The sequence below is a fragment of the Phragmites australis genome, chromosome 2 (assembly GCF_958298935.1).
Source record: "Phragmites australis chromosome 2, lpPhrAust1.1, whole genome shotgun sequence".
NCBI classification, from domain to species: domain Eukaryota; kingdom Viridiplantae; phylum Streptophyta; class Magnoliopsida; order Poales; family Poaceae; genus Phragmites; species Phragmites australis.
This window is the reverse complement of record NC_084922.1, coordinates 30,802,918-30,826,430: the sequence shown is the minus strand read 5'-3', so window position 1 is coordinate 30,826,430 and position 23,513 is coordinate 30,802,918.

Sequence of the window (23,513 nt, the reverse complement as noted above, 5' to 3'; positions counted from 1 at the left end):
CCCCATGTCAACACGAGTTCAACCTGAGAGTGATCATCAACGCAATCCACTTTCATGGCGGGCCTATAAAACCGTATCCCTGAAAATGCATCTAGACCCTCTATGTGGTTTTGGTTAATTGATGACAAACGATTAAGGGAGTAATGTGTTTATTAAGGCTATGAACAGGTTTTAGTCCCGATGGAGAAGTTAAATGACGATGACGTCCCTCAAAAGAAAAGAAAAGCGGCATGTAGTTACTCAATAGGTTCTAATTCGCTTTATTTTTAAATTTGGGTTTAGGAATGCCGTTCTATCAAGATGGACGTGTATTGATAGTTTTGATGGTGTCTCAGTGCTCAAGTATCCTTTTAGAACCAAAAATTGAGAGACAATAATCCGCGGACACTGGGAAAGTGCTATTTTTGTCTAAACCCAGAGTCTCCGGGTTGGACCGGATACTCCAGATTCTGGACAGCAGCTCAAAGTATCCTGGTAGAGCTCTGAGCCAGGCTCTCAGGATGGGTTTAATGTTTTAACCCGGAGTCTCTGGGTTGGTCCGGATACTTCAGGTGACCGGGGTCTCCAGACTATACTCTGGCAGAGAGTCTCGGTTAGAGTCTAAAAGTTTCACTCGGACCCTTCAGGTTAACCCGGATACTCTGGGTTCTATGTTCATCTGGACCCTCTGGGTTGGGTGTCGGACAGACTCGTGGCTGTGTGATTTGTGCCAACCAGGAGTCTCCGAGTTGACCCGGATACTCTGAGTCATTTCAAAAAGTACAGTAACGAATAGTTTTTGAGGGGAGGGTATAAATACCCCCTCACCCCCTCCTTCATTTGCTGCTGAACAATTCGTGGACAAACTCATTCATAGCCATTCAATAGCCCTCATAACTCCTGTAAAACCTTAAATCTTGGAAGATTTGGAGAGTAGGGTTGGGAGAGTGAGACTAAGAGCTAGTGAGCTTAAATCTAATCTTGAGCACTTGAGTTCATCGCCAAGCCATTGATCTGCGTTCTTTACTCTTGGATCCTTGAGCTGCTAGATGATTAGGTTTCGCCCGGAGAGCACCCAAGCTTGTGGAGTGCTCCGGGAGATTTGTATAACCCCAACGAGTTGAGTAAGCGACCCTAGCTTGACGTTGGTGGTCGCTTGGGTGAGGAAAGGGTTAAAAGAGACCCGACTCTTTGTGAGCTCCTCAACGGAGACGTAGGTATTTCTTTGTGGAGTGGCCAAACTTTGGAATACAGATTCTTGTCTCCTTTACTTTTTTGCATACTTTCTTGTTCTAGTTGATTTTGGGCGATTTGCCCCGACCAACTTGCTGGTGAGTGTGTAGTTACAGGTTGTTGGTCAATAGGCCTTTAGACATCTATTAGAACCTATGGTAACTCATATACTAAAATAGATTGGCTTAAAAGTTCTCAGTTTTTTATTTCCTATTCAGGTCAGACTATCCGAGTTCACTCGGAGTATCCGAGTCTGTATAGCCCAGAGTCTTCGGATTGACCCAGAGTATCCAGACGCTGTAATCTGCTGTGAAGTTTTAAATTTCAGATATTGCATACTCATCCCCCTCTAGGCTACATTAAGTACTTTCAATTGGTATTAGAGCCTAACCTCCTTCAAGGCTTCACCGCTTGGAGGATTGAAATATATCAGCATTTGGGGAAAAGAGTCCGAAAGGTGCGGAAAGTTCGAAGAGTCCGAAGGATGATATTTCGACATCAGGCAACGGTTAAGGGAAGGGAGTAGCATTTGAGTTCAATTATGATAAATTAAATGCATCTAATTCTTATATATCCGTGCCATCTGGATGTGCACCGTATTTTGATGGTACACATTGTGCCGCTTGGAGACACAAAATGAAGTTGCATTTAATCTCTTTTCATCCAAGTATTTGGAAGATTGTTTGCATAGGTTGTGATTTGCTGAATGAAGGTAAAGAGCTCACTTCCGAATAAGAGCAAAGCATCCACCGCAATACACAAGTCGCAAGTGTATTGCTTGGTGCCTTGAGACTCCGAGGAGTTCAATTAGGTGGACGGGCTTGAGGAGGCCAAAATAATATGGGACACACTCCAAGTCGTATATAAAGGCACCACAAGCGTGAGAAAGTCCAAGATAGAGTTGCTTGAGGGCAAATTGGGAAGATTTGTGATGGATGATGATGAAACCCTTCAAGCAATATATGATCGCATGATGGTGTTGGTGAACAAAATTAGAGGGCTTAGAAGTGAAGAACTAGATGATCATAAGGTGGTGAGAAGATTGCTAATAGTTTTTGCACCAAGAAACCCCACCTTGGTGACTCCTATCCGAGAAAGAAGAGATTACAAGAGGCTCACACCAAGCGATATACTCGAAAGAATCCTTACTCATGAGCTCACGGAGGAGGAAGCAAATGAAGTAAAAAATCTTGTCAAGCAAAGCTCCACTTTCAAGAACAAAGAAGTAGCATTAAAGGCAAGCAAGAGCAAGTAAGTTGAAAAATCAAACTCGAGTGAAGATGCGAGCTCAGATGATGAAGAAATAGCCTTCTTTGTAAGCAAATTCAAGAAAATCATGAAGAAGGGTGGCTATAGCAAGTACAAGAGAGATATGCCCAAGAGAAGAATATCCAAGAGGGTTTGCTATGAGTGTGGTGAAGTTGGCCATTTCATCGCCGATTGTCCGAATAAGAAAGGGAGCAAGGACAAGGATAAGAAGAAAAACAAGACTTTCAAGAAGGACAAGTACAAGACCCACCAGAAGAAGTACTCAGGTCAAGCTCACATCGGCGAGGAGTAGGACTCCAACTCTGACTCTGATCTCTGATGATGAAGGAGTCGCCACCATCGCATCCGCTCTTCTACAGCAATAAAGTCACTTTTAGGTGACATGAGCAATGACGATGACACTCCCAAGCGCCCTTTTTCCATGAGACACTTGGGAGTGTCATCGTCGTCGCCCATGTCACAAAAAAGTGACTTTGTTGGTGTAGAAGAGCGAATAGCGATGGTGGCGACTCCTTCATCATCGGAGTCGAAGTCGAAGTTGGATTCCCACTCCTCGCTGATGTGAGTTTGACCTGAGTACTTCTTCTTGTGGGTCTTATACTTGTCCTTCTTGACAATCTCGTTCTTCTTCTCATTCTTGTCCATGCTCTTCTTCTTGTTCGGACAATCGACGATGAAATGGTCAACTTCACCACACTCATAGCAAGCCCTCTTAGATGTTCTTCTATTAGGCATATCTCTCTTGTACTTGCTATAGCCACCCTTTTTCATGAATTTCTTGAATTTTCTTACAAAGAAGACTATTTCTTCATCATCCGAGCTCTCATCTTCACTCGAGCTTGATTCTTCAACTTGCTTGCTCTTGCTTGCCTTGAATGCTACTTATTTGTTCTTGGAAGTGGAGCTTTGCTTGATAAGATTTTTTACCAATTGAAGGTACTTAATATCGCCTAGAGGGGGTGAATAGGAGATATGTGAAATTTAAAACTTCGCAGTGGATTACAGCGTCTGGATACTCTGGGTAAATCCGGAGACTCCGTGTTCTATAGACCTGGATACTCTGAGTGAACCCGGATAGTCTGGCCTGAACAGGAAATAAAAAATTAAGAACTTTTAAGCAAATCTACTTTAGTCTATGAGTTACCACGGGTTCTAATAGATGTCTAAAGATCTATTGACCAACAACATGCAACTACACACTCACAAGCAAGTAGGTCAGGGCAAATCGCCCAAATCAACTAGTATAAAAAAGTATGCAAGAAAGTAAAGGAGATAAGAATTTATATCCCGACCTGGTCTCCCTAGCCAACTGCTTCTCGATCTCTATCCGCAAGCTGATTGAAGATAAGGAAGCGGCTGTTAGCAGGTGCGCTGAACTGGAGAGGCAACTGGCTAAAGAAAGGAGGCGCGGCTCGTGCTTCAGCAGAAGTGTAGTGAGCTTCAACAAGAAAAAGTCGCGTTTACTGTCGAACACAGCCTAGGGAGGATGAGAGCACCACTCATAGCATTCTTCAAGATGCTTTTAAGGCACTCAAGGATCTCTTAGAGAGCCTCGAGCTAGAGATCGTCGAGCCGAAGGATCCGCGCACAGCCCAGGCCTAGGCCTATGGTACCAAGATTCTCTCGGAGAAGTTTTTCGAGCACCTGGGTATTCTGGCAGTGAGGGGTGTTGAGGATGTGGCGCATGCGGTGAGGGATGCGGCGGGGTTCGTCCTCCGATGCTACCGTATCCGCGATCCCAACTTCAACCTCGATCTCATTCTGGAGGGGGTTACGGTCATCGGACCTGTAGCCAAGGAGAGATTGTAGAAGGAGTGCTAATGGGTGGTGGACTATGTGCGATCCATATACCGGGTGGAGGCTACCGAGGAGTAAGTGTCAAATTGTAATTTAGGTTTTGTATTATATTTGGATGAATTTTTTTGATTTCTCTAATGAGTTTTGTTGTTGCCGCCATGGTCGTAGAAGCCCTAAAATGACTGAGCCTCCCCCACTTTGAGCCCCTGACTTCACCTACCGACAATGCCCACGACCAGTATCGGCTGGAAGTGGTGTGACCAGAATTGGCTGACCCACCTGCTCGCACTGAACCCTTGACAACGCTTATTGAAGATTTCGTTGACCAACGTATCTGGGAAGTGGTGGTTGAGTATGAGCTGAGATTTGTGGTTGAGCGAGAGAACCTGCAGGGTGATCTTCGAGGTGCGTCGGTCCTGCCACCATTTAGTCACGCGTTAGTCCTAGGCTAGCCGAGTGAGACCCGATTGCCTCGCATCTGTGTGATTTGTGACCTGTTTCATTGACTAGCTTGTCAGGAGGAGCCGCTCGTGGCACAGGGAGACCTGGAGAAGATGGCCAGAGAAAGCGACCAGCGACGAGAATATTTCTATTATCGCCTCAGTCGAGCTTTTGCAGCCTTTGACTCGCTGCTGCAGTCCCTGGTGTTTTGGTTCGCCCAACGTCTGGAGACATCATGACTGGTCACGTCAACTAGTTTTTGGCGACCTACGAGGAGGCGAGTGGCCATGAGGATAGGCTACATGTGACGGTGGGTGATCACTTGCTGGATGTCAGAGCCACTGGTGCTTGTCTTGCCCTAGCCTATTCCCATGAGCACCTTTTGGATACATACCTTATCCCAACAATCTCTGAAGGCTTTGCCAGTGCCACAAAGACCACCGAGGAGCTCCATGAACTCACAGACTCATGTCTATCCGCTGCCCGCTACCTTCTTTGGTATGTCTGGTTCGATCCACTGTCATATGTTTTTGGGTCTCATGTGTACTGAATAGACTGTTTAGAACCAGCCCATGGGAGCTGTCCAGGTGGTCATTTTGTAATGAAAGGATCAGTCTTCATATAAATTTTTCCTGTGTTCGAGTGGCAAGTAGGTTCAGGGTGCTCGCTAGCAAGGTTCCTGGCACTTAGGATGACCCTTAGCATGATAAGCCCTTCGGGGGTGACTACCGCTTGACCCGATCTATGACTTGTGGCCATGTGGTCATCATCCCTCGAATGCCAATACCTTTGATATTGTGTGGGCAACAATCTTGACTCTCACTCCAATAATAGAATGGATCGGGTAGAACAAAACATGTACGCTGCACAAACAAACTACATATCCTAAAAGCTCTACCCCCCTCGACTGTCTAGTTGGCCGAAAAACTACCGACCAGGTGGTCAGGCCTATGAATCGAAAAAAATTACCATTTGGTGAGACCATTCATACCCGGGTTATGCTGCAAAATAGAGTTCATTTTGTATTTAAAAAAACTTACAAGTCATGTTCCACGCTCGTCCGGAAGATCCTGTAAGATAGAAAAATAGGCTCATCTTCGAGCATCCTTACACATAGAACTCGTGTTCCGCGACTTTGTGTAATTTGTTGCGAACCTCTAGCCAAGTCATCCATGCTGGGTCAGAAAAAGCAGACCATTTTGTAGGACCTCTCCCCCTTGGGGGAAAGCCTGTTACAACCTGCCCTATTACTGGACTCGTCCGAGGTCGAGGTCACCTACGGCTAATGTCCACTTACGCACCATATGGTCATGGTAGCGCCTGAGGCTCTGCTGATATCGGGATGTCCGAATTTTGAGCACGTTCATGGTACTCTTAGCTCGAGTTTGTATTGTCCTCCAACCATTCCTCCTGGTTGTCGCACGAGTAGTTGCTCATATGAGACGACGTGAGCTCTTCGACTAGTGAATTGAGTCTAGTTTGTTCGTAATTATGCGGTTTGGATGGCCACATCGCACTACCACTGCTCATGTGAACTTAATCGCTACTGTGGTGGCGAATTTCCTGACAGGCTTGGCCTCGATCCCCTTAGTGAATTTGCTAACTACCACAAATAAGAATTTAAGACCGCCTAGGGCTTTTAAGGAACGGTCCCATGATAACGAGCCCCCAGAAAGTGAAAAGACAAGAGAGTGGTACAGTTTGCTGTGCTTGGGTTGGTAGTTTGGTATGTCGGTCATAGTTCTGACATGACCTGAATTGTCTCACCAGGTCACCAGCATCCTGGAGCCGTATGCCAATAGAATCCTTACCGAAATTCTTTCCTAACTAGAGTGTGGTATGAAACACGGCCACCACATATACCTTCAAGGATGTCAGGGAACATTGTGCTTTCCCCTTCCTGAGTGATGTATTTCAGTAAAAAGTTGTTGCTCCTTTGGTGCTAGATGCGTCTCTGTAGCCAAATCAAACAGGGCAACCACATGATAGTCACCTAATGTCGATGGCACTGAAGGAGGTGTTGCCTATGGTGCTCTATTTTCAATTGGAGCATCCATTTCACGTTGGCCTAAGACCGCGGTAGGTGGTCATATGAATCTTTTTTCAAAGACTCCGACCGGGACAGGTGTGCAAGAAGAGGCTAGATGGGTCAGCTTATTGGCTAGGAAGTTGTACTTACGAGGGACGTGTTATACTTCAAAATCAAAGGGGCGTCGCTCTAGCTTTCTCACTTCGGAGAGGTATGTCGCCATCATCTGGTCCGAGCATAGGAAACCCTCTGCACACGGTTTATAGCTAGTAGCGAGTCCCTCATCGCTAGTGGGCATTTACCCCTCGTGCGGAAGCTGCTCGTATTCTAGATAAGAGGACCTCATGCTCCGTAACACTATTTGGTGGCTAGAAAATATAATTGAAATGTGTACCTAAAGGTGTCCCTGGCTTGTGGGGTCGTGATCACTCCAGCCTCCAATCCATTCAACGTGCACGGTCTATCGACATGTGTGATCCTATGCCTATTTGTCTCTAGCCGCAAAAAACCCTCATCGCTCGATGACCAGTACTGCACCCACGACCTGTAGGGATAGTTGCAATATAGGGCAATGACTACGCGTCTGGTCGAGGTGTGGTCAGTACAAGAAGAGAAAAGGGTCACCTGTTGAGATCTTGGAAGATTACCCCCGTTCCTGGTATCTGCTGGAACTGGTCGTTCTTTCTATCAGAAACTTGAACAACGAAAGACCCTTTTTCGTGTCCTCGAGATGACCCTATCTAAAAGGCCCCACACTCGAGATGACCCTACTTGTTTGGGGATCTTGCCTGGCTGATGGCTCTCGTTGACGTCACTTAAACATGGCACTAATGGCGAACCCTCTGGTACTGCTACCGGCGGGTGGCTAAGAAGAATTCATACGGTCCGCAGATTCTATGCAGGCGTCATGGCCTCATAGTCGAGCTACTGAGTGCATAGTGGGGACATATCAAGAGGGGGAGCCCCCGACATTTGTGCAGCGTATTGTCTTTGGCGCCGCTGCCGCCAAAGACTGCGTCCTCTGTGGTAGCTCCTCTGGGTAACACTGTGGTGGTTGGGGTTGTGCCAAAGCTTCCCTATGTCCAGCGTTGGTCTAGTTCCTCTCTGGGGGCATGGCCATGGGATCATCGCCGGCGCCTGAAACATGGGAGCCTCCACTGCCCCCTGTTGCATGAACTATCATGCAAATTTTCCATTGAGCATCGGAGCCTTCGGACTCCGCTTCGGTGTTCCATATATAGAGCACACTAGGCTCATCTGGGTTGTATCTCATGACGAATACCTCACGGTGACCGGGGTCCTTAGAACCGAATCCAACGATTGTCCATGGGTAGCCCAATCTAATATCTAACACTTCTCAAAATGCATGAACGCGCCCCCTACCTGGCGCACCAACTATTGAGGGTTAGTCTTTGACAATGATTCTAGGGTGTACCGGTTGATGGGTATGTGAACAACGTTTACAGTGTGCCTATGTTTGTGATGAACTCAAGAACACAGGGGTTATCCAGGTTTGGACCTCCCGAAGGATAATAGCCCTATATCCTACGTACTTTGTTATCAATTTTTGTGAACTAGTTACAAATGAGTCCCTTTCCCATCATCGGTCTCGCACACGTACCTGTGAAGCAGCCTGACATGCCTGTGCGCCTATCCCGTAGCGTTTAATGCTACGAGATGGGGCATGGCACCACTGTGCTGACCACAACCTGTCCGCTGGGGAGGAGTGTATAGTGAAGGAAAAATATTGTCCTGCAAAAAAATCTTCTGCCAACTGGTATTGGTTGTTATATGGTAAGGATCTTGGTCGTGAAGGCACAGACTGGTCACATGATAGGACCATGGTTCGAGAGAAAAATCTTTTACCAACTGGTATTGGCTGGTGTAGGCCCTTAGAACTGAGGAACCCCTATTCTACGCATCGATAACTGCCTTCTCTATATAGTATCTGACGGGCTATTTTTGTTTGCTTTTTTAGGGGATGTTTTTGTTTGCCTGATTGTCAAATCTGAATTATATATATATATTTTTTATTTCTTTAATATTTTCATGAATACACAACCGTTTCAAAAAATCATAGGTCTAACCTACCGTCGTCGGTTCAACAGGCGAGAACAAGGTCTCGCATGTTGAACGGGCAAGATCTTGTGGGCTCCAGTGGTCAGCGAATTAAATAATCTGAGAGAGAAATGTCTTGCCCTTTCAACGGGCTAGATCAAGTTCTCTCCTGCTGAACGGGTGAGACCTCCATGTCGCTCGTTCAACGGGTGACATGTTGTACTCATCCACTAAAACGACGATATATGCATATATAGAATTTTATTTTTTTAATTTAACTTTTTTTATACAACAATTTGAAAAAGAGTGCATATTCATTCGGCGAGAAATATTAGTTATGCAAATAGTTGTCGATAGTTGTTATTGTTTTGAAAATTTTGGTTTGATGTAAATTTATCGACATTTGTTTTTTATTTGATGTAAAATTGTATGAGTAATTTTTTAGTGAAGTAATGTTGGGAGGATACAAATCTATTTTTTTTTAACAATTGTAGTTGTGAAGCACTATTGACATAAAACTCGACACAAAGGTTATATACGCTGGCAACATTACATGGGCTTATCGTTGCTGCGCGAAAGTATCCTAACCATAAAGAGATGATGACAAAAAATATGGTCATGTACGGTACGCCTAAATAATAACCTAATAACTTGTCGCTGCTAATCCTAACAGGCCTTATGGAATGAATAAATGTCGGGTTACAATAGATGCTCCCTACTGAGTGCACCTAGGATATTTGCCCTTTTGCCGATCTTCGGGGCCTGTGCCTTAGCGCGACGAGCCCTCTCCCGCTTTCTTTCCCTCTCTGATTTGTGTGCTTTAGCTACAGAACGCTCGTTCGCTATCTTCCTCATGAGCTTCTCCTCCTGACACTTTAGTCGTAGTTCCTTCTGCTGTTGATTGTACTTTTGGCGTTCGTACGTTTTCCTCCTCCACCACATGCTCATATCGACCCATCGCTTCTAGTGCTCATTTTGCTCCATGTCGAGCCATTCCATGAAATCATAGATAGGTGGAGACTGGACAAATAAAAAAAGATGGGAGATTAGTAAGACAATGCATGAAATCATACGAAAAGTGCAACTTGAGTGATCTATGTCGCTATAGCAGTGGGTACTCGTATGGTCTATGTCGATGCTTGTCGTATTGGTAGTTGGCACACATAAAGAAGCGTAGACCATATGTGTAGGAGAAGACCTGGGACTCGTGAAGCCTACATGAGTCATCATAGAAACACATCGGCGGTTCGACCCTCTGGGGGATGAAAATCCTCCAATGTTTCTTAGGTGGGATTGGTGGAGCTGAGGAAGATATTGCAGTTGAGAGAGCTGAGTAATGAGTGGTGTATCAATGAATGAGGGTGAGGTTATTTGTAGTGGTTGGGGGGCTGGTGCATGGACTGAGTGCATGGGCTTGCATGGGGGCTGGAGAATAGGATTCACTGTGAAAGATAGAAAAGTTATGGAATTGATACTTGATAGAAATTCTCTGTGAAAGTTGTTGCTTGGTGTGGTCATTTCATTCTGTAAAATTCAGCAATGAGTTATTGTTGTCTCTGCATATAAGGCAGGGAACCCTATAAAAGCATTGGGCTTAGAAAAAACGTTTTGGTACAATGATAAAACCTAATCATTTCATTGAAGAGAGTAAAGTATATCACGAATAAGGATCATCGTAAGCATTCATTGCATGTCTCTAGTTACAATACATAAGGCACTATGCCTCGACTCGTACACATTCTATGATAAGTTACAAGGTAGGTGGAAAAGATGGAGGCTTCTCATCTAGATACTCCCAACGGATCTCTTGGAAGTTGCATCCATGGGGTATGACTTGCTGCACACGTACCCTTGTTCCATTCCGTGTGCCATAGGTTTCGGCATAGCCGGTATGCCGCACATGTACGTATCGTGAAGGAACCTGCATGTTACCGCACGTAGTGAACCGCAATCTCATCGTAGTCGTAGTTAATGTTTGCATACACTTCTTCATTCACGTACCATTCATACTGTATCTGGGCTTGTCATACTATTGGAGGGAAGGTGAATTGGATGAAATCGTAGCACGGTACACGGTAGGATCTCATGCACACTTACCCCACAACAAAACCAAGCAACTATGGTAAGCGGGAACGGTTTCAGGCTTGCCATTATACCGCAATCGTATTGTGGCATGCATGCATCATGCTCTTCTATCTCCAACTCCAGCTCCCTCTTCTTCTGCTCTTGATCTTCATTTCTCCTTCACTCTTTATCCTCACGCTTCCACTGACATAGCCACATGTTACGCACCTGTGTATGTCGATAGGCACTGACCTAGCCACCTGTAGCAGAAACGCCTGGAACTTCTCGAACTACCGCATCATGCGATGCAGTAAGTACTTCTCGACATAGATGTCAAAGATGATGGCGCAATTCATGAGCCAGTACTCCCGATCACGTAAGCAGAGCACCGATAGTCCAAGCAGAGCGTGTTGATGCACCTCGGCCTCTATGCACAGAGTTTAGCGGACACAATCCATCGTTAGCTCATTGAACTGGTGAACAAAGCCTAGGTACACATGGTGTGTCTACACACTAGACCAACTTAGTTGTGCAACTAAACTAAGTTAGATAAACAAAAATATATCTGTAATGTACATACACGTACACAAGTAGCATAGCACTTACCTTACGTCTACACCACAAAGACCCCATGTTCGGACCGTCGAAACCATCTGCAGCAAACTGGTACATGCTATGGTCGACAACAGACCTGTCGATGGAAAGTTAGAATCTGTCCCGTGAACTTACCGGTAAGGAAAGTGCTGTTGATGCACAAGATAGGCCGACAATGCTTGAAAACTTTTATACGTGCCCCTATTGTGAGAAACATCGCTTCAGGACATACTTGCTGGGTTTGGACAGCAATGGGTACTTATCAATGTTGTAATACGTCATCGGGTTCCTTCGAGCAATGGTCTATAGTAAATGTGGTAGGTTCTCATACGACGCTTCGTAGGTCCTGAACCTCATCTCGATTGCTTTCCTCTTCGCCCTCTATGCCTTGTTGTAGCTGATAGTGTACTTATACTCGTCCTCAATTTGCCTGATTATGGACCCTGATTCGTAGTTCAGGATGTTCACAATCTGGACGTACATCACATTGGTGACAGAGGATAAGGTTATGTTCCTGTGGTTGGGCTCAAGTTCGTTCATCATGCAAGTGTGCTCGACCACAATCGACACCTCCCAATAGTCAACCCACTTCCCTTAAAGTCGTGTACCCGTCACGGGCAATCCTCATTCGTGCATTTAACATCATATTCCTTCTTGCTTGACTTGACAATTTAAAACTATCATCGAAGCGATGTCATCCATTGGGTCACAATATCCTTCATGGCCTGACTGGTAGGATACCTTACACATTGAGTCACCTCATTCTGTGTATACTCCCATGCCACTTGATTCCCTTCATTCACCATAAGGTTGTTGAAGTTGGGATTGTCCCTGTCCGTGGGAACCGAAGCATCGTCTTCATCATCCAAGATTTCATACTCAAGGGATTCGTTAGCCTCACGATCATCCCACTCCATCTGTTCAATTAGAGAAGGGATTTATTTTCCTTCATCTGCCTCATCGATAGGTTCATTTGAATAATCTGGTGAACGTGCATTTTTCGGATCAACATCCTCCTCATACTCTTCCTCAGCACCCTCCTCCTCCACGTACCTCCACCTTACATCTCCCCAACTAGCTTCTTATTCTTTTATTGCACAAGCAACATAGAAGGTCAACCTCTATGCACAACATCATGCAGGTACCTCTTTCACACTTCATCTTTCCAGAGCGGGTACACCTCCCAGTACACACCTTCTATGTATCAGTTGCCCATAATGCTAATGATCATCTCTTGAATCTTGAGGTCTATTTTGAAACCCTGTATCTACCAGGCATACAAGTGCCTGACACTTTTGTGCATAGGTCTAGAGATACCCTTATCCATTGGTTAAAATACGGACAATACTATCCTTTTGGACCATATAATATTTCAATGCCCTCGTAAAAAATCCTAAACTGCCACATATCCGACATACCTAGCAACCATCGATAAAAATCCTAACATTATTGCAATAGAACATAAATAATTATGTAAAACGATGTCTATAATAGAAAATTCATTACAAATATAGCCTAACATGTAATCTATACCGTAACAAAATATTCTCAGATCGTACATCAAACACCTCTAAATCCTACATCTACCACATCGGTGATGACTATACTATATCTAAAACGTACATTTAATATCTAACATATATCTAAATACTACATCTAATTGCTAAAATATGCATATAAATATGATCTAATTGCTAAACTTTATCAAACCCTAATTCTAAAACTTGGTCTACATTCTAACATACGTCTAGTGACTATCCTATCAGATTTGTAAAAAAAAAATTCTAAACCTAACATCTAGCCTATATAAAAACATAACATTACTGATTATACTACCGGGTTTGTAAAAAAAATAAAGAAAAAAATATACCTATTTCCTCTAGTAGAGTTTCATCGCACAATTTTTCCTCTCCTCACTTCTCCTCTCCTCTCAGCTCAGTGGGAAACAAATGAGGACATGATATCGGTAAGGGTGGCCGCGCCGGTTTAAATACCTAAAAGATCTTGCCCCCTCAACGAACGAGACCTTTTGGGTGAGTCTGCGTAGCGAAGACGCCACGAACGTCTCGTCCGTTCAATGAGCGAGAACTTGATCTCGCCTACTGAACGGACGAGATTTTTCTCACCAGTTATTTAATTCGCTGACCGCCAGGGCTCATAAGATCTCGCTCATTTAACAGGTGAGATTTGTTCTCATCTGTTAAACGAGCGACAGTTAATTATACTGCGATTTTTAAACGACCGTGTATTCATGAAAACATTAAAGAAACAAAAAATATATAAAAAATTCTCAAATCTGTGATGCCACATGTTTGTACGTTCACTGGCCCCGCCGTCTTGGGCCTTGCGGATCGTGAGAGGAAGCTCATGATTCGCTTCGTCCTGCTGCAAGTTAAATATCGGCCCAACAGTGTGGTGATGTCCAGGCGATTGACGATGTAGTTTGCTTTCGGCCACGCCCAACAGCAAGCATCGATTCCCTACCGCTTTCCCGAGACGGGATCCATTTCTGTTCTCACTGATACCACTAGAGATTACATGTCTTCACATGCATCTATCTCAATTTTTTTTTTCAATGAGAATTTTCTGCTTGCTACAAGACATCCCAACGCGTGGTTTGGTGGGCCGTCATTGTTGCTTCATTCCTGCAACTTGATATGCTGCACGTTCGCCGCATCCTCTTACATGCATCATGTTCGCCATGCTGCATCAGCATTATGAGGGCCGCAAAAGCGCCTTGCATAACGTGGATGATAGTACAGTATATTTCAGTATTTGGAAGAAGCAGGGAGAGAGAAAGGCTGGGCTAGCTATAATACTGTCTATGGCTCCATGTAATTCTGTAAGTAAAGATGTCTAAATAGATCATATTTACTAGACCAGTCTGAGACACGGTACTGTAGGTACGGTCTAAACACGGCCTGACCCAAGTCATGACGGGCCGAGCCAGCACGGCATGAGGCAACAGGCCATGTCTGGGCTGAGCACACGACCCAGCCTAGCTATTTTAGGTCGGCACAGCCACGACACGACCAGGGTTGGCACGGGCATGGTACGACCCACATGCCTCGGCCTGTGAAGGCATGGCCCAGTCGGGCACACGGTGGTCCAAGAGCCACAGCTGGCCCAGCGCGGCACGAGGTAACAGGCCGTGTCTGGGTCGAGCACACGGCCTAACCCAGCTATTTCAGGCCAGCACGGGGATGGTACGACACGGCATACCTCGGCTCATTAAGGTGCGACCCAGTCGGGCACGAGATGGTCCAGGAGCCACGACCAGCCCGGCCCAACACGGCACGGCACGACCCGGCCGGCACGCCTAGGTCGGTTAGTAGCTGGTGCGTGTGGGGCCAGCCCACGTGGGCATGCGGGTGCACATCGGTTTAACGGGTTAAACAGGCTGGAAATGGCCTGTTTAACCCGTTAACTTTGTATTTTTTAATTTTGTAGCTGTTTTATGACCGTTTGGGCTCTAAAAATTTTTAAAAAAATTTGTAAAAATAATCATTTTTCACATATAAATAGAGGGCCACCCTGCCCTTCTATTTCACACCAGCAACACCATTTGTTCTCTTGTTTCCTCCTCTCATTCTTGTCTCAAAGTTCGTGAGAATTAGTGATAATTTGGTAAAACTAGTTTGAATTCTTTCTAAAAATCCTAGCAATTCTAAAAACGTCATCGTGCTGCCTTGAAGAAATCTTGGTTACTTTTTTGCATCGTTGTTCATTCTTGTTTTATTATTTGATAATTTCTAACTGTGAATATTTGCACTTTTTTAGTACCATTAGATATTGATCATGGATTCTGGTGATCATGATCATAATGCACCCATCGATCATGATTTTTTCTCCAAGGTCTCACAGGGGACTATGATCCCTTTGATACTAGTGTTGCATGTGATGATGGACCCGATATGAACCTTTGGTTGGTTCACATGCTAGTGATGTAGCAACACCTCCATCGTCAGGCTCTACAAATGCACACGTATCAGCAAGCATCGACTCTAAAAGATCAAGAGCCGATACTTCCGAAGTTTGGCAAGACATTGAAATGTTCTATAGAGAGGAAGATGGGGTAAGTGTAAGGTACGTTAGGTGTTATATTTGCAAAAATAAATTATCTGCAAAGCCCTTAGATGGAATGGGACACTTGAAGAGGCACGTCACAACTTGCAAGCGAAAAGTGGAGCAATCATGAAGCATACGGTGTTGTAGTACAACCCGACGTCTCTGTTTGTCATTGGAAGTATAACTGTGCCAATGCTTAGAAAGAGCTATGCCGCTTCATTACAAGAGCGGATCTACCACTCAATATTGGTGAATCTTCTGTATTTGAAGATTACATTAAGCAAGCTCATAATTCTAGGTTGACGCATGTTTCTAGATAGACAATTAATAGGGATATGGTAAAATACTACAATACGTGTCGTAGCAAGCTTAAAGAAATGTTACAAACATGTACATTTGAAGTTTGTTTGACCTTTTACATATGGGCAGGTAGCGCTAGAGAGAATTATCTTAGTGTGGTTGATCAATTTGTTAATACTTATTGGGAATTATAAAAGAGAATAATATGTTTTAGGTTGATTGACAACGCGTATATAAGTGAAAATATTGCTGAAAAAATATCTCAAGTAGTTGAAGACTTTGGTCTTAAAAATAAAATATTCTCTATCACTTTAGATAATATCGGTGCAAACTCTAGAACTATGGATATTCTTACTCTATTATTTAGTAAATATGTCAAATCTTTCTTGTTATATCAATGTTGTGCTTGTCATATTATCAATCTTATAGCAAAATCTGGTTTGAAGAGGTTGTCGCAATAACTTGACAATTTGCAATATCTTTTGTAAACTGCTCTAACCAACGAATCTCGTCATATAAGCAGTAAGTGATGCAATAGGTGTGCATCCTTGTATGTTTACTGTGGATATGCCGATAAGATGGAACTCTACTTTCTTGATGTTCAAAAATATTATAACATATGAGAGCACATTTGGTGTATTTATTCATACACACTATCATCAGCATGGGGTCAAACTTTACTTACGGAAGCGCATTGGTATGTTATCGAAATGGTACTAAGAGTTTCTTGAATTTTTTATGATTCAACTATGAGTTTATCAAAAGTTTATTGTCCAACATCTTGTTTAGTAGTGCATAATATTATTGAAATTGCTACTCATTTAAACAGTTATGAAGATAATAATCTTCTAAGAGGTTATGTAGTTCCTATGAAATCTAAATTTTTAAAATATTGGAAAGTAATTCCTTTGTTGTATGTCTTTGCCTTTATTTTAGATCCTAGAGCTAAAATCACAGGTTTTTAGAGTTCTCACAATTCTAAGTGATACTCTTGGCCATGATTATTCTACTTATTATACTAATGTTTGTTTTAAGTTATTCCATATTTATAATAAATATGAAACAAAGTATGCCGGAGTTTGCTTGCAACGACCTCCACTAGCACCCACAACAACTAAGAAGACAAACATGTGGAGAAAAATATTTAGCAGAGGTTCTTCATCAAGAAGTTCAGACTCCCAGACACGATCGTCTACGACTACGAGCGCTGGAATTACAACATCTTGATGGAAGCTAACTACCTTAATTGATAGCGATGTTATCAGCTATGAACAAGAAAATTTCGACATACTGCAATGGTGGCATGAACTATCCAGTGCTTTCATTGTTAGCACCAGATTTGTTAACGGTTATCGTATCTATAGTTTCTTTTATGGCTGCTTTCAGTCATACTGGAAGGATAATAGAAGAGAGAAGAACAAATCTCACAAGTGAGATGGTGGAAATACTGACCATAGTAAAAGACTAAGAATAAGCAGGAACGTGAATGCAACACACTGCAGAGAACACTAAGCTTCAAGCTTCATTCAAAAATTTGTATCTTGATGTTGATGAGAACGTCTAATTTTCAATTTTCTGAGCTAGATTGTACTCTTTTTTTCTTTGCTAAAAAGATTTTTAATAAGGCAACCTATCAATAAAGCTCATTTTTAGAATTAATTATGTCTCCCTATTATTTCTGATTTTTTTTCTGATTTTTCTTTATTTTTTTCAAAAGCGATCCAATACCCACCACCGACCTCTCATCTTGGCCTATAAATAGCCACTACCAAAGCTACTTTCCTACTTTAATAAATCAATTCTATATTTTCATTCATAGATCAAGACATCGAGAACTCGTGTACATGGTTATGAGTGTGACAACATTTTAAAAAGTCTTTAGAGAGAGTGGATAGGACCCTCCCCCGCATCTGCCCCCTTACCACCCTCTCAGAGGGTGGGTAGGGTCCTCCTGCCTGCCCCCTTACCGCCCTCTCAGGGGACAGTTAGCCTCCGACCCCCACCTCTTCCACCAGTACAGAAAGGTTGAAAATCAGCCAAAATAGCCATTTAAATCTAGAAAAAAAGAAGGAGAAGGGGAGGAGAGGAGAGGAGAGGGAGGCAGCGCAGCGAAGCTCTACTATTTTTTATTTGTGGATTTTGGATCTCGGTTTACGGTATTTGTTTTGACTTATGTTTTATTAGTAATTAAAGTACTACTAGATCTAGTATTTAGCGGCATAACAGTAGTTATATTTATATGCGACCTAGGGTTTAGAAAGACGGGATATGTTGTCTTTTGTAGTATATTGTAAAGATCAATTTCGATATAGTAGGATAGCCATTAGATGCATAGTAGTATTTAGAGTATGGTAGTTTCAATTATCTAGATTTTATAGAATAATGATGTAAGTAATAATTATCACTAATTAGAAACTTTATTAAATAGACAGATGGTTAATTAGTTTAAATTCGTTACTTTGCTTAGGAGCAATATTAAATAAATGTATTGTTAGGTGATCATCGGTGTCGGTAATTTTGTTAAAGTTTCGATAATCAGAAGTATAGTTTTTCGGTATTAACATTGGATATATTTTTGGATGTTTTCAGGGATGTCCAATAAATTATATTTTCAGATATATTATGGTGAATGTCAAATTAGTTATGGTCCTAGGAGGGTAGATCTCTCTGGATTTCAGCATGTCATCAAGGGAACATGAGCCAATGAGAGGACCATAGTGGGACCATAGTGGACGTGTGCAAGTAGCTGATACGCTATTTTCAATTGGATCCCCAGTAACATGAGCTTAAGATGAGAGCTGTGCTAAGCCGTGCTACTCAGAGATACTTTGGGGAGCTCGTCCCGGTTAATACAACAACTACTTGGAGGTACTACGTAGATATATCATGTGAACGTGGTCTCCCTCTTGTGCTGCTAGCTAAGACGTACCAGAAGGATCCAACAAAGATAAACTTTGCGGAAGCAGTAGCAGGAACAAATCAGGCAGTGGTGGATGAAGCAGACCCGACAACTGTGGGGGACGAGCAAGATGAGGGGTGCGGCCGATGAGGGGTGCACATACCTAGCATAATTGAAGAGATGGAGATGGAGGATCAAGAGCTGGAGGAAGTCATTGCCGATGAAAATTCGTCTGACAAGGAGGGAAATGCTTCTGTCCTTGCAAAGTGGAGGAATAAGGAATTTTCAAAGCTAGTGGTTAGTGAGGCTCATCGAACACCATGGGAATATCATGAGAACAAGGTGTGCTAGGGTGCTATGTACCATAGTGAGCAGCCGGGAATATCATGAGAACAAGGTGTGCTAGGGTGCTATGTACCATAGTGAGCAGACTGTTATTGATACAGTGAAATTCTGGTCGTTGTCTCTTCGGAGGCAGTTCAAGGTTGTGAAGTCGAGCAAAAGGGAGTACGATGTCAAGTGTTTGGTGCTTAATTGTCCATGGCGTGTGCATGCATTATGGGGGAAGTGGGTTGACTACTGGGAGTGCTTAATAGTTAAGGAGCATAATTGTCACATTGAAAAAATAGAGTTCTCCCACCGGAACCTGTTGTCTGCTTTTGTTGTCAATGTTATATACGGAGGGATTATGAACAACCTAAAGTATGAGCCACGATCAATAATCCGTGCTATTAAGGGAATGTTTCAGTACACAATAAACTACGCCAAGGTATGGAGGGCGAAACATAAGGCTATTGAGATGAGGTTTGGAACATACGAAAATTCATATGACAACCTACCACATCAACTAGCCACAATATGTGCAAGAAACCCTGGAAGTTACTTTGACATCAAGTATTACCCATCGACTGATGTAAAGTATAGCGAGAAGCGAGTATTGCAGCGTACTTTCTGTGCATTTGCGGCAATTATCATGGCATTAGGCATTGTCGACCCATCATTTGCTTGGACGGGATGTTCCTCATTGGGAAGTATAAAGGACATATATTGGCTGCAATTATGGTAGACGGGAACAACCAAGTCCTACCACTGGGGTTTGCCTTCGTGCAAAGTGAGAACGGGGACAACTAGTATTAGTTCCTTGAGCGGGTGAAGCATGCTATTGTTCTGGACTTGCCTGATGTATGTTTGATTCATGATAGACATGCATGGTTGTTGCAGGCTTTGCTAGATATGCAATACTGCAGCGTTCGACGGTGTGTAAGAGCAAAGCGGCTCAACTTGAAGAGCAGGTGGTGCATGAGGTATATGGGTGCAAACTTTTACAGATAATTCAAAAACAAGGACTTGATGAATCTTTTCTAGAAATTTTGCAGCCAAAACTAGCAGAGAAAGTTCAATGACCTATAGGAAAGACTAGACGAACTAACCACGAAGCAGAGAACTGAGCTAGGAGATACAGGAGATGACCCGATTGCTCTTAGACCCATCCCAACAGATACTCCTCGGATAGTAAGGAGGTCAGGGTCAACTGTTATCAACTTTTCGCAGTGACCACACATCAGAGCTTTAATTATAAATTAAATAACAACACCTCTATCTTGACACAGAGAATCTCTGCCTAGCATTAATATCACAAATTTTCCTTCTTTTGTAGGGAATCCTATGCTCCAGCCCCAAACCAAGCCCATACACTTAGTCCATGTACCAGCCTCCAGGCACCATAAATAACCTCATCCTCATGTATGGATATACCATTCCTCCTCACCTCTCTCAATTACAATGTCTTTCTCAACTCCACCAAGCCCACCCAAGAAACATTAAAGGATTTTTATTCCTTAAGGGGTTGAACCACCGTTGTGTTTCTGTGATGACCTTTGTAGGCTTTACGAGTTCCAGGACATCTCCTATACCTATAACCTACGCTTCTTCATATGTGCCAAGTACCAAGACGACAAGCCTCAACATGGATTGTATGAGTACTCACCGGTATAGCGACATAGAACAGTCATGTGGCACTTTCCACATCTTGTTCTATACTATTTCATGCACTGTTTTACTAATTTCACATCTTGTTTTATTTGTCCAATCCCCTCTACCTATCTGTGACTTCATCAAATGGCTCGACATGGATCAAAATGAAGACCAGAAGCAGTGGGTCGATATGAGCATGCAGTGGAGGAGGGAAACGTACGAACGCCGAGAGTATGAGCAACAGCAGGAGAAACTACAGCTGAAGCGGCAGGAGGACGAGCGCATGAGGAAGATAACGCAGGAGCTCACCGCGGCTTAATCACGCGAAGCAAAGAGGGCAAGGAAGCGGGTGGCCCTGATGCTCTGAGAAAGAGCAAATATCCTAGGTGCACTCAGTAGAAAGCATCTACTGTAGCCCGGTATATTTTCACTCACTAAGACATGTTAGGATTAGCAGCGGCACGCTATTAGGTTAGACTTTAGGCGTACCGTACATGCCAATGTTTATTGTTGTCGTGTCTTTATGATTAAGGTCCATTCACACAGCAATGATAAACCCCATGTCTTATGTAATATTTGTTACTGTGTAACCTTCGTGTCGGGTATTATGCTAATAGTGTTTCACAACTACAATTGTTCAAAAAATTAGATTTTGTATCCTTCCAACATTACGTCACTAAAAAATTACTCATACAATTTTACATCAAATAAATAAATAAATATCGACAAATTTACATGATCCAAAATTTCTAAAAAGTAACTACTCCGTGATACCGTTTTGACCACTTTTTACACAATTAATATTTTTCACCGAAGGAATATGCACTATTTTTCAAATTAACAAATACAAAGGTTAAATTAAAAAAACAAATTTCCAAGCGGTGAGACTCACCACCCTCTGAGAAGGCGGCAAGAGGGCTAACCGCCCTCTCAAAGGGTGGTAAGAGTCGTGGGCGATGAGCACTATTAACATAAGGGCCCTCTCCTGCGCCCGCGTCACTTACCACTCTCTGAGAGGGCGGTGAACCTCACCGGGCGGTAAGGGGTGATGCAGCCACCGTGGTATCCTAACCGCCATTTGAAAGGACTACAGCCCTTTCAGTGACTGTAAACGTCTATTTCTACAAATCTTATCATTATAAGTCTATTTATTTAAATATTAAATATAAAAATAAAAAAAATAAAAAAACTCGATAAGGTACCACCTTACAGGCCTATTCCTCTGTGGACCAAGTCTACTCCTGTATTAGTAGTGCTACTACTGGGAAGCGCAGGTAGGTACTGTGACTGAAACCGTCAGGGCAGGGCTTCTCCTCCAGTCCTCGTGATCGTGAGACGTGTCCATGTTTCGCAATCTCAAAACGACTCGGAAATGGTGGCACCTGATGGTGACGAGCCACGAGACGATGAGGATGGCACTACGCGCCCAGCCATGCAACTATTGTGCTGTGCTCCGCACATGCACATGCACTGGCGCACATGAAGCTGTCCCGTCCCGTGACAAGCTGGTCGCTTCGGCTAGCGTTTTTAGGCGTAGCACATTTGCCGACAGAGCCGGAGCACCCATTGAATTGCGGTGCACCCCGGGATGACCTGACGAGGAGTTAATGATACGCACTCGTGCAACACACAGAATTAATGAACGGTCTCCATTTCACCCAACGGAGGCATAAAGGAACCAACTCGCACAAAAATGAGAAAACGACCCGACGTACCCTTGAAACTTTTTATACTGTGCGGCCTTAAAAAACCCTTCTCGTACTGTGTACATGCACGTTCTTTTTTCCCTGGGGAAAAAAAAAGAAAAAAGGAACTCCACTGTCCAGCTTCAACAACCGTGGTGGCCCTCGTGGCCAATCTTCTTTTCTGTTTTTTATAAACAATTTTCTTTTCTATTGAACACGCACTAACTGTAACCCGCAAGCTGTAACGGGATTTCGTACGTGTTGCGAATTTGCGATAGAGGTCGATATATGAGCTCGGCACTGATCAACAGCCAGGCTGCCATGGACCACACAGAACGGGATGCCGACACGGCTACACCAAATGCGTGTTCGCTCTACAGCACCTGCACTGCACTACACCAAATGCTGCATTAGACGACTGGGAAGAGAGAGACGTTGTTAGTTGTTACTGGGACATACATGCTTGTGTGTCCAAATTAATGTACCATCCGTGTGGCATCACCATCATTATATAGCGACTAGTCGGAGATACATTCAATTTCAGAATGGCCTAAGCTGAACCTAACTGAACTATAAATCAGGATTGTCGAACCTAACCGCACCTGCAGCGAAAACGTGTCGACAAGTGCACACGAATGGACATGGATGGTCTCCCCGCTCCAAAGCGCTAACACATCGTACGTCCAGCGACCATCGATGTGATCGTGCGTCGCGTCCGTGCCATGCATCGGTACGGTGCCAACAAGTGGCGACCTGCGCTCAAGCATGAGACATAGAGAACCAGCTGATATGTGCTAGGCTGGAGGGCTGGGAACAAGGGGCGTTACGACGTCGGCTGGAGTTGATCACCAGCGCGTGTCGACAAGGTGACATGCATGATCAATCCTGTAAGCCTAACGTTATGTGCAATGGTACAAACAGCTGTTATCTGTAATAAGACAAGTTATTGTGTAAATTGACTATAAATAATCTAAACAACATCTAATTATATTAAATAACATGTGAAAATGGATGTCACAAATAAAAGACGGTATCTATATAATAGTAAAAATACTGTTTATATGAGTGGTTGTCTGATGTTTTAGACCGTCTGTTAATTAATAGACAATATCTTTCTTTATCT